Source organism: Hypanus sabinus, chromosome 23, assembly GCF_030144855.1.
Source record: "Hypanus sabinus isolate sHypSab1 chromosome 23, sHypSab1.hap1, whole genome shotgun sequence".
Taxonomy (NCBI): domain Eukaryota; kingdom Metazoa; phylum Chordata; class Chondrichthyes; order Myliobatiformes; family Dasyatidae; genus Hypanus; species Hypanus sabinus.
The window spans coordinates 54598476-54610820 of record NC_082728.1 but is presented as its reverse complement, the minus strand read 5'-3'; positions in this window follow the sequence as shown (position 1 = coordinate 54610820).

The following is a 12345-nucleotide window of genomic DNA, read 5'->3' as shown; positions in this document are numbered from 1 at the left end:
ATGGTTCAAAGTAATGGAAAGCTCAAGGTAGTTCCAATGGAAATCCAATGTAGTAGGTTCTTGAATTCAACCTCACTTTATGTATTCCTTTGCTGTGAGTAGTATAGATTGTGTTTCCATTAACTAAGCCTTCACTCTGTTTTGTTATGCACATCCACCTAACACAAAATACACATAATAGTAAGTAATACATTGAACAGAAAAGAGAATGCAATTTTATTTTACTCTAAAGTACTATGTGCTAACTTGATGCAACCCTTTTGAATACACTTTCCCTATCATTTAGAGTAGTCTGCTACCATTTCTATGTGAGTGCTACTGAGATTGGTGAAGATACTGTGAGCAATATCTCCTACATCACATAATACAACTGCAATGGTTCAAAGTAATGGAAAGCTCAAGGTAGTTCCAATGGAAATCCAATGTAGTAGGTTCTTGAATTCAACCTCACTTTATGTATTCCTTTGCTCTGAGTAATATAGATAGTGTTTCCAATATGTTAGACTTCACCGTGTATAGTTATGCACATCCACCTAACACAAAATACACATAATAGTAAGTATTGCATTAATCAGAAAAGAGAATGCAATATTATTTTACTCAAAAGTACTATGTGCTAACTTGATGCAACCCATTTGAATACACTTTCCCTATCATTGAGAGTAGTCTGCCACCATTTCTATGTGAGTGCTACTGAGATTGGTGTAGATAGTGTGAGCATTATCTCCAACATCACATAATACAACTTCAATGATTCAAAGTAATAGAAAGCTCAAGGTAGTTCCAATGGAAATCCAATGGAGTAGGTTCTTGAATTCAACCTCACTTTACGTATTCCTTTGCTGTGAGTAGTATAGATTGTGTTTCCATTAACTAAGCCTTCACTCTGTTTTGTTATGCACATCCACCTAACACAAAATACACATAATAGTAAGTAATACATTGAACAGAAAAGAGCATGCAATATTATTTTAATCTACAGTATTCTGTGTTAACTTGTTCCAACATTTTCAATACACTTTCCCTATTATTTAGTGTAGTCTACTACCATTTTTATGTGTGTGCCTCTGAAGTTGTTGAAGACAGTATAAGATATATCTCTAACATCGCATAATAGAACATCAGGGTTTCATAGCTATACAAATCTCAATGCAGTTCCAATGGAAATCCAATGTAGTAGGTTCTTGAATTCAACATTACCTTATGTATTCCTTTGCTCTGAGTAATATAGATAGTGTTTCCAATATGTTAGACTTCACCGTGTATAGTTATGCACATCCACCTAACACAAAATACACATAATAGTAAGTATTGCATTGATCAGAAAAGAGAATGCAATATTATTTTACTCTAAAGTACTATGTGCTAACTTGATGCAACCCATTTGAATACACTTTCCCTATCATTGAGAGTAGTCTGCCACCATTTCTATGTGAGTGCTACTGAGATTGTTGAAGATAGTGTGAGCAATATCTCCAACATCACATAATACAACTTCTATGATTCAATGTAATGGAAAGCTCAAGGTAGTTCCAATGGAAATCCAATGTAGTAGGTTCTTGAATTCAATCACACTTTATGTATTCCTTTGCTGTTAGTAGTATAGATTGTGTTTCCATTAACTAAGCCTTCACTCTGTTTTGTTATGCACATCCACCTAACACAAAATACACATAATAGTAAGTAATGCATTGATCAGAAAAGGGAATGCAATATTATTTTACTATAAAGTACTATATGCTAACTTGATGCAACCCTTTTGAATACACTTTCCCTATCATTTAGAGTAGTCTGCTACCATTTCTATGTGAGTGCTACTGAGATTGGTGAAGATACTGTCAGCAATATCTCCTACATCACATAATACAACTGCAATGGTTCAAAGTAATGGAAAGCTCAAGGTAGTTCCAATGGAAATCCAATGTAGTAGGTTCTTGAATTCAACCTCACTTTATGTATTCCTTTGCTCTGAGTAATATAGATAGTGTTTCCAATATGTTAGACTTCACCGTGTATAGTTATGCACATCCACCTAACACAAAATACACATAATAGTAAGTATTGCATTAATCAGAAAAGAGAATGCAATATTATTTTACTCAAAAGTACTATGTGCTAACTTGATGCAACCCATTTGAATACACTTTCCCTATCATTGAGAGTAGTCTGCCACCATTTCTATGTGAGTGCTACTGAGATTGGTGTAGATAGTGTGAGCATTATCTCCAACATCACATAATACAACTTCAATGATTCAAAGTAATAGAAAGCTCAAGGTAGTTCCAATGGAAATCCAATGGAGTAGGTTCTTGAATTCAACCTCACTTTACGTATTCCTTTGCTGTGAGTAGTATAGATTGTGTTTCCATTAACTAAGCCTTCACTCTGTTTTGTTATGCACATCCACCTAACACAAAATACACATAATAGTAAGTAATACATTGAACAGAAAAGAGCATGCAATATTATTTTAATCTACAGTATTCTGTGTTAACTTGTTCCAACATTTTCAATACACTTTCCCTATTATTTAGTGTAGTCTACTACCATTTTTATGTGTGTGCCTCTGAAGTTGTTGAAGACAGTATAAGATATATCTCTAACATCGCATAATAGAACATCAGGGTTTCATAGCTATACAAATCTCAATGCAGTTCCAATGGAAATCCAATGTAGTAGGTTCTTGAATTCAACATTACCTTATGTATTCCTTTGCTCTGAGTAATATAGATAGTGTTTCCAATATGTTAGACTTCACCGTGTATAGTTATGCACATCCACCTAACACAAAATACACATAATAGTAAGTATTGCATTGATCAGAAAAGAGAATGCAATATTATTTTACTCTAAAGTACTATGTGCTAACTTGATGCAACCCATTTGAATACACTTTCCCTATCATTGAGAGTAGTCTGCCACCATTTCTATGTGAGTGCTACTGAGATTGTTGAAGATAGTGTGAGCAATATCTCCAACATCACATAATACAACTTCTATGATTCAATGTAATGGAAAGCTCAAGGTAGTTCCAATGGAAATCCAATGTAGTAGGTTCTTGAATTCAATCACACTTTATGTATTCCTTTGCTGTTAGTAGTATAGATTGTGTTTCCATTAACTAAGCCTTCACTCTGTTTTGTTATGCACATCCACCTAACACAAAATACACATAATAGTAAGTAATGCATTGATCAGAAAAGGGAATGCAATATTATTTTACTATAAAGTACTATATGCTAACTTGATGCAACCCTTTTGAATACACTTTCCCTATCATTTAGAGTAGTCTGCTACCATTTCTATGTGAGTGCTACTGAGATTGGTGAAGATACTGTCAGCAATATCTCCTACATCACATAATACAACTGCAATGGTTCAAAGTAATGGAAAGCTCAAGGTAGTTCCAATGGAAATCCAATGTAGTAGGTTCTTGAATTCAACCTCACTTTATGTATTCCTTTGCTGTGAGTAGTATAGATTGTGTTTCCATTAAGTAAACCTTCACTCTGTTTTGTTATGCACATCCACCTAACACAAAATACACATAATAGGAAGTAATGCATTGAACAGAAAAGAGAATGCAATTTTATTTTACTCTGAAGTACTATGTGTTAACTTGATGCAAACCTTTTTAATACACTTTCCCTATCATTTAGTGTAGTCTACTACCATTTCTATGTGTGTGCCACTGAAGTTGTTGAAGACAGTATAAGATATATCTCTAACATCACATAATAGAACATCAGGGTTTCATAGCTATACAAATCTCAATGAATTTCCAATGGAAATCCAATGTAGTAGGTTCTTGAATTCAACCTTACCTTATGTACTCCTTTGCTCTGAGTAGTATAGATAGTGTTTCCAGTACGTTAGCCTTCACCCTGTATAGTTATGCACATCCACCTAACACACAATACAGATAATAGTAAGTATTGCATTGATCAGAAAAGAGAATGCAATATTATTTTACTCTAAAGTACTATGTGCTAACGATGCAACCCTTTTGAATATACTTTCCCTATGATTTAGAGTAGTCTGCTACCGTTTCTAAGTGAGTGCTACTGAGATTGGTGAAGATAGTGTGAGCATTATCTCCAACATCACATAATACAACTTCAATGATTCAAAGTAATGGAAAGCTCAAGGTAGTTCCAAAGGAAATCCAATGTAGTAGGTTATGAATTCAACCTTACCTTATGTATTTCTTTGCTCTGAGTAGTATAGATTGTGTTTACAATAAATTAGCCTTCATCCTGTATAGTTATGCAGATCCACCTAACGCAAAATATACATAATGGTAAGTATTGCATTGATCAGAAAAGAGAATGTGATATTAATTTACTCTAAATTACTATGTGCTAACTTGATGCAACCCTTTTGAATACACTTTCCCTATCATTGCGAGTAGTCTGCTACCATTTCTATGTGAGTGTTACTGACATTGGTGAAGATAGTGTGAGCATTATCTCCAACATCACATAATACAACTTCAATGATTCAAAGTAATGGAAAACTCAAGGTAGTTCCATTGGAAATCCAATGTAGTATGTTCTTGAATTCAATCTCACTTTATGTATACCTTTGCTGTCAGTAGTATAGATTGTGTTTCCATTAACTTAGCCTTCACTCTGTTTTGTTATGCACATCCACCTAACACAAAATACACATAATAGTAAGTAATGCATTGATCAGAAAAGGGAATGCAATATTATTTTACTATAAAGTACTATATGCTAACTTGATGCAACCCTTTTGAATACACTTTCCCTATCATTTAGAGTAGTCTGCTACCATTTCTATGTGAGTGCTACTGAGATTGGTGAAGATACTGTCAGCAATATCTCCTACATCACATAATACAACTGCAATGGTTCAAAGTAATGGAAAGCTCAAGGTAGTTCCAATGGAAATCCAATGTAGTAGGTTCTTGAATTCAACCTCACCTTATGTATTCCTTTGCTGTGAGTAGTATAGATTGTGTTTCCATTAAGTAAACCTTCACTCTGTTTTGTTATGCTCATCCACCTAACACAAAATACACATAATAGGAAGTAATGCATTGAACAGAAAAGAGAATGCAATTTTATTTTACTCTGAAGTACTATGTGTTAACTTGATGCAAACCTTTTTAATACACTTTCCCTATCATTTAGTGTAGTCTACTACCATTTCTATGTGTGTGCCACTGAAGTTGTTGAAGACAGTATAAGATATATCTCTAACATCACATAATAGAACATCAGGGTTTCATAGCTATACAAATCTCAATGAATTTCCAATGGAAATCCAATGTAGTAGGTTCTTGAATTCAACCTTACCTTATGTACTCCTTTGCTCTGAGTAGTATAGATAGTGTTTCCAGTACGTTAGCCTTCACCCTGTATAGTTATGCACATCCACCTAACACACAATACAGATAATAGTAAGTATTGCATTGATCAGAAAAGAGAATGCAATATTATTTTACTCTAAAGTACTATGTGCTAACGATGCAAACCTTTTGAATATACTTTCCCTATGATTTAGAGTAGTCTGCTACCGTTTCTAAGTGAGTGCTACTGAGATTGGTGAAGATAGTGTGAGCATTATCTCCAACATCACATAATACAACTTCAATGATTCAAAGTAATGGAAAGCTCAAGGTAGTTCCAAAGGAAATCCAATGTAGTAGGTTATGAATTCAACCTTACCTTATGTATTTCTTTGCTCTGAGTAGTATAGATTGTGTTTACAATAAATTAGCCTTCATCCTGTATAGTTATGCAGATCCACCTAACGCAAAATATACATAATGGTAAGTATTGCATTGATCAGAAAAGAGAATGTGATATTAATTTACTCTAAATTACTATGTGCTAACTTGATGCAACCCTTTTGAATACACTTTCCCTATCATTGCGAGTAGTCTGCTACCATTTCTATGTGAGTGTTACTGACATTGGTGAAGATAGTGTGAGCATTATCTCCAACATCACATAATACAACTTCAATGATTCAAAGTAATGGAAAGCTCAAGGTAGTTCCATTGGAAATCCAATGTAGTATGTTCTTGAATTCAATCTCACTTTATGTATACCTTTGCTGTGAGTAGTATAGATTGTGTTTCCATTAACTTAGCCTTCACTCTGTTTTGTTATGCACATCCACCTAACACAAAATACACATAATAGTAAGTAATGCATTGATCAGAAAAGAGAATGCAATTTTATTTTACTCTAAAGTACTATGTGTTAACTTGATGCAAACCTTTTTAATACACTTTCCCTATCATTTACTGTATTCTTCTACCATTTTCATGTGTGTGCCACTGAAGTTGATCAAGTCAGTATAAGATATATCTCTAACATCACATAATAGAACATCAGGGTTTCATAGCTGTACAAATCTCAATGCAGTTCCAATGGAAATCCAGTGTAGTAGGTTCTTGAATTCAACCTTACCTTATGTATTCCTTTGCTCTGAGTAGTATAGACTGTGTTTCCAATATGTTAGTCTTCAATGTGTATAGTTATGCACATCCACCTAACACAAAATACACATAATAGTAAGTATTCCATTGATCAGAAAAGAGAATGCGATATTATTTTACTCTAAAGTACTATGTGTTAACTTGATGCAAACCTTTTTAATACACTTTCCCTATCATTTAGTGTAGTCTACTACCATTTCTATGTGTGTGCCACTGAAGTTGTTGAAGACAGTATAAGATATATCTCTAACATCACATAATAGAACATCAGGGTTTCATAGCTATACAAATCTCAATGAATTTCCAATGGAAATCCAATGTAGTAGGTTCTTGAATTCAACCTTACCTTATGTACTCCTTTGCTCTGAGTAGTATAGATAGTGTTTCCAGTACGTTAGCCTTCACCCTGTATAGTTATGCACATCCACCTAACACACAATACAGATAATAGTAAGTATTGCATTGATCAGAAAAGAGAATGCAATATTATTTTACTCTAAAGTACTATGTGCTAACGATGCAAACCTTTTGAATATACTTTCCCTATGATTTAGAGTAGTCTGCTACCGTTTCTAAGTGAGTGCTACTGAGATTGGTGAAGATAGTGTGAGCATTATCTCCAACATCACATAATACAACTTCAATGATTCAAAGTAATGGAAAGCTCAAGGTAGTTCCAAAGGAAATCCAATGTAGTAGGTTATGAATTCAACCTTACCTTATGTATTTCTTTGCTCTGAGTAGTATAGATTGTGTTTACAATAAATTAGCCTTCATCCTGTATAGTTATGCAGATCCACCTAACGCAAAATATACATAATGGTAAGTATTGCATTGATCAGAAAAGAGAATGTGATATTAATTTACTCTAAATTACTATGTGCTAACTTGATGCAACCCTTTTGAATACACTTTCCCTATCATTGCGAGTAGTCTGCTACCATTTCTATGTGAGTGTTACTGACATTGGTGAAGATAGTGTGAGCATTATCTCCAACATCACATAATACAACTTCAATGATTCAAAGTAATGGAAAGCTCAAGGTAGTTCCATTGGAAATCCAATGTAGTATGTTCTTGAATTCAATCTCACTTTATGTATACCTTTGCTGTGAGTAGTATAGATTGTGTTTCCATTAACTTAGCCTTCACTCTGTTTTGTTATGCACATCCACCTAACACAAAATACACATAATAGTAAGTAATGCATTGATCAGAAAAGAGAATGCAATTTTATTTTACTCTAAAGTACTATGTGTTAACTTGATGCAAACCTTTTTAATACACTTTCCCTATCATTTACTGTATTCTTCTACCATTTTCATGTGTGTGCCACTGAAGTTGATCAAGTCAGTATAAGATATATCTCTAACATCACATAATAGAACATCAGGGTTTCATAGCTGTACAAATCTCAATGCAGTTCCAATGGAAATCCAGTGTAGTAGGTTCTTGAATTCAACCTTACCTTATGTATTCCTTTGCTCTGAGTAGTATAGACTGTGTTTCCAATATGTTAGTCTTCAATGTGTATAGTTATGCACATCCACCTAACACAAAATACACATAATAGTAAGTATTCCATTGATCAGAAAAGAGAATGCGATATTATTTTACTCTAAAGTACTATGTGCTAACTTGATGCAACCCATTTGAATACACTTTCCCTATCATTGAGAGTAGTCTGCCACCATTTCTATGTGAGTGCTACTGAGATTGGTGAAGATAGTGTGAGCAATATCTCCAACATCACATAATACAACTTCAATGATTCAATGTAATGGAAAGCTCAAGGTAGTTCCAATGGAAATCCAATGTAGTAGGTTCTTGAATTCAATCACACTTTATGTATTCCTTTGCTGTTAGTAGTAGAGATTGTGTTTCCATTAACTAAGCCTTCACTCTGTTTTGTTATGCACATCCACCTAACACAAAATACACACAATAGTAAGTAATGCATTGATCAGAAAAGGGAATGCAATTTTATTTTACTCTAAAGTACTATGTGTTTACTTGATGCAAACCTTTTTAATACACTTTCCCTATCATTTAGTGTAGTCTACTACCATTTCTATGTGTGTGCCACTGAAGTTGTTGAAGACAGTATAAGATATATCTCTAACATCACATAATAGAACATCAGGGTTTCATAGCTATACAAAGCTCAATGCATTTCCAATGGAAATCCAATGCAGTAGGTTCTTGAATACAACCTTACCTTATGTACTCCTTTGCTCTAAGTAGTATAGATAGTGTTTCCAGTACGTTAGCCTTCACCCTGTATAGTTATGCACATCCACCTAACACAAAATACAGATAATAGTAAGTATTGCATTGATCAGAAAAGAGAATGCAATATTATTTTACTCTAAAGTACTATGTGCTAACGATGCAACCCTTTTGAATATACTATCCCTATGATTTAGAGTAGTCTGCTACCGTTTCTAAGTGAGTGCTACTGAGATTGGTGAAGATAGTGTGAGCATTATCTCCAACATCACATAATACAACTTCAATGATTCAAAGTAATGGAAAGCTCAAGGTAGTTCCAAAGGAAATCCAATGTAGTAGGTTATGAATTCATCCTTACCTTATGTATTTCTTTGCTCTGAGTAGTATAGATTGTGTTTACAATAAATTAGCCTTCATCCTGTATAGTTATGCAGATCCACCTAACACAAAATATACATAATAGTAAGTATTGCATTGATCAGAAAAGAGAATGTGATATTATTTTACTCTAAATTACTATGTGCTAACTTGATGCAACACTTTTGAATACACTTCCGCTATCATTTGGAGTAGTCTGCTACCATTTCTATGTGAGTGCTACTGAGATTGGTGAAGATACTGTGAGCAATATCTCCAACATCACATAATACAACTTCAATGATTCAACGAAATGGAAAGCTCAAGGTAGTTCCAATGGAAATCCAATGTAGTAATAGAATGTGTTTCCATTAACTAAACCTTCACTGTTTTGTTATGCACATCCATCTAACACAAAATACACATAATAAGAAGTAATGCATTGATCAGAAAAGAGAATGCAATATTATTTTACTCTAAAGTACTATGTGTTAAGTTGATGCAAACCTTTTTAATACACTTTCCCTATCGGTTAGTGTAGTCTACTACCATTTTGATGTGTGTGCCACTGAAGTTGTTGAAGTCAGTATAAGATATATCTCTAACATCACATAATAGAACATCAGGGTTTCATAGCTATACAAATCTCAATGCAGTTCCAATGGAAATGCAATGTAGTAGGTTCTTGAATTCAACCTTACCTTATGTATTCCTTTGCTCTGAGTAGTATAGATAATGTTTCCAGTACGTTAGCCTTCAACCTGTATAGTTATGCAAATCCACCTAACACAAAATACACATAATAGTAAGTATTGCATTGATCAGAAAAGAGAATGCAATATTATTTTACTCTAAAGTACTATTTGCTAACATGATGCAACCCTTTTGAATATACTTTCCCTATGATGTAGAATAGTCTGCTACCGTTTCTATGTGAGTGCTACTGAGATTGGTGAAGATAGTGTGAGCAATATCTCCAACATCACATAATACAACTTCAATGATTCAAAGTAATGGAAAGCTCAAGGTAGTTCCAATGGAAATGCAATGCACTGTTTTCTTGAATTCAACATCACTTTATCTATTCCTTTGCTGTGAGTAGTGTAGATTGTGTATCCATTAACTAAGCCTTCACTCTGTTTTGTTATGCACATCCACCTAACACAAAATACACATAATGGTAAGTAATGCATTGATCAGAAAAGAGAATGCAATATTATTTTACTCTAAAGTACTATGTGCTAACTTGATGCAACCCTTTTGAATACACTTTCCCTATCATTGCGAGTAGTCTGCTACCATTTCTATGTGAGTGTTACTGACATTGGTGAAGATAGTGTGAGCATTATCTCCAACATCACATAATACAACTTCAATGATTCAATGTAATGGAAAGCTCAAGGTAGTTCCAATGGAAATCCAATGTAGTAGGTTCTTGAAATCAATCACACTTTATGTATTCCTTTGCTGTTAGTACTAGAGATTGTGTTTCCATTAACTAAGCCTTCACTCTGTATTGTTATGCACATCCACCTAACACAAAATACACATAATAGTAAGTAATGCATTGATCAGAAAAGGGAATGCAATTTTATTTTACTCTAAAGTACTATGTGTTGACTTGATGCAAACCTTTTTAATACACTTTCCCTATCATTTTGTGTAGTCTACTACCATTTCTATGTGTGTGCCACTGAAGTTGTTGAAGACAGTATAAGATATATCTCTAACATCACATAATAGAACATCAGGGTTTCATAGCTATACAAATCTCAATGCATTTCCAATGGAAATCCAATGTAGTAGGTTCTTGAATTCAACCTTACCTTATGTACTCCTTTGCTCTGAGTAGTATAGATAGTGTTTCCAGTACGTTAGCCTTCACCCTGTATAGTTATGCACATCCACCTAACACAAAATACAGATAATAGTAAGTATTGCATTGATCAGAAAAGAGAATGCAATATTATTTTACTCTAAAGTACTATGTGCTAACGATGCAACCCTTTTGAATATACTTTCCCTATGAATTAGAGTAGTCTGCTACTGTTTCTATGTGAGTGTTACTGAGATTGGTGAAGATAGTGTGAGCATTATCTCCAACATCACATAATACAACTTCAATGATTCAAAGTAATGGAAAGCTCAAGGTAGTTCTCATGTAAATGCAAAGCACTAGTTTCTTGAATTCAACATCACTTTATGTATTCCTTTGCTCTGAGTAGTATAGATTGTGTTTCCAATAAATTAGCCTTCATCCTGTATAGTTATGCAGATCCACCTAACACAAAATATACATAATAGTAAGTATTGCATTGATCAGAAAAGAGAATGTGATATTATTTTACTCTAAATTACTATGTGCTAACTTGATGCAACCCTTTTGAATACACTTTCCCTATCATTGCGAGTAGTCTGCTACCATTTCTATGTGAGTGTTACTGAGATTGGTGAAGATAGTGTGAGCATTATCTCCAACATCACATAATACAACTTCAATGATTCAAAGTAATGGAAAGCTCAAGGTAGTTCCATTGGAAATCCAATGTAGTAGGTTCTTGAATTCAATCTCACTTTATGTATACCTTTGCTGTGAGTAGTATAGATTGTGTTTCCATTAACTTAGCCTTCACTCTGTTTTGTTATGCACATCCACCTAACACAAAATACACATAATAGTAAGTAATGCATTGATCAGAAAAGAGAATGCAATTTTATTTTACTCTAATGTACTATGTGTTAACTTGATGCAAACCTTTTTAATACACTTTCCCTATCATTTAGTGTAGTCTACTACCATTTCTATGTGTGTGCCACTGAAGTTGTTGAAGACAGTATAAGATATATCTCTAACATCACATAATAGAACATCAGGGTTTCATAGCTATACAAATCTCAATGAATTTCCAATGGAAATCCAATGTAGTAGGTTCTTGAATTCAACCTTACCTTATGTACTCCTTTGCTCTGAGTAGTGTAGATAGTGTTTCCAGTACGTTAGCCTTCACCCTGTATAGTTATGCACATCCACCTAACACACAATACAGATAATAGTAAGTATTGCATTGATCAGAAAAGAGAATGCAATATTATTTTACTCTAAAGTACTATGTGCTAACGATGCAACCCTTTTGAATATACTTTCCCTATGATTTAGAGTAGTCTGCTACCGTTTCTAAGTGAGTGCTACTGAGATTGGTGAAGATAGTGTGAGCAATATCTCCAACATCACATAATACAACTTCAATGATTCAAAGTAATGGAAAGCTCAAGGTAGTTCCAAA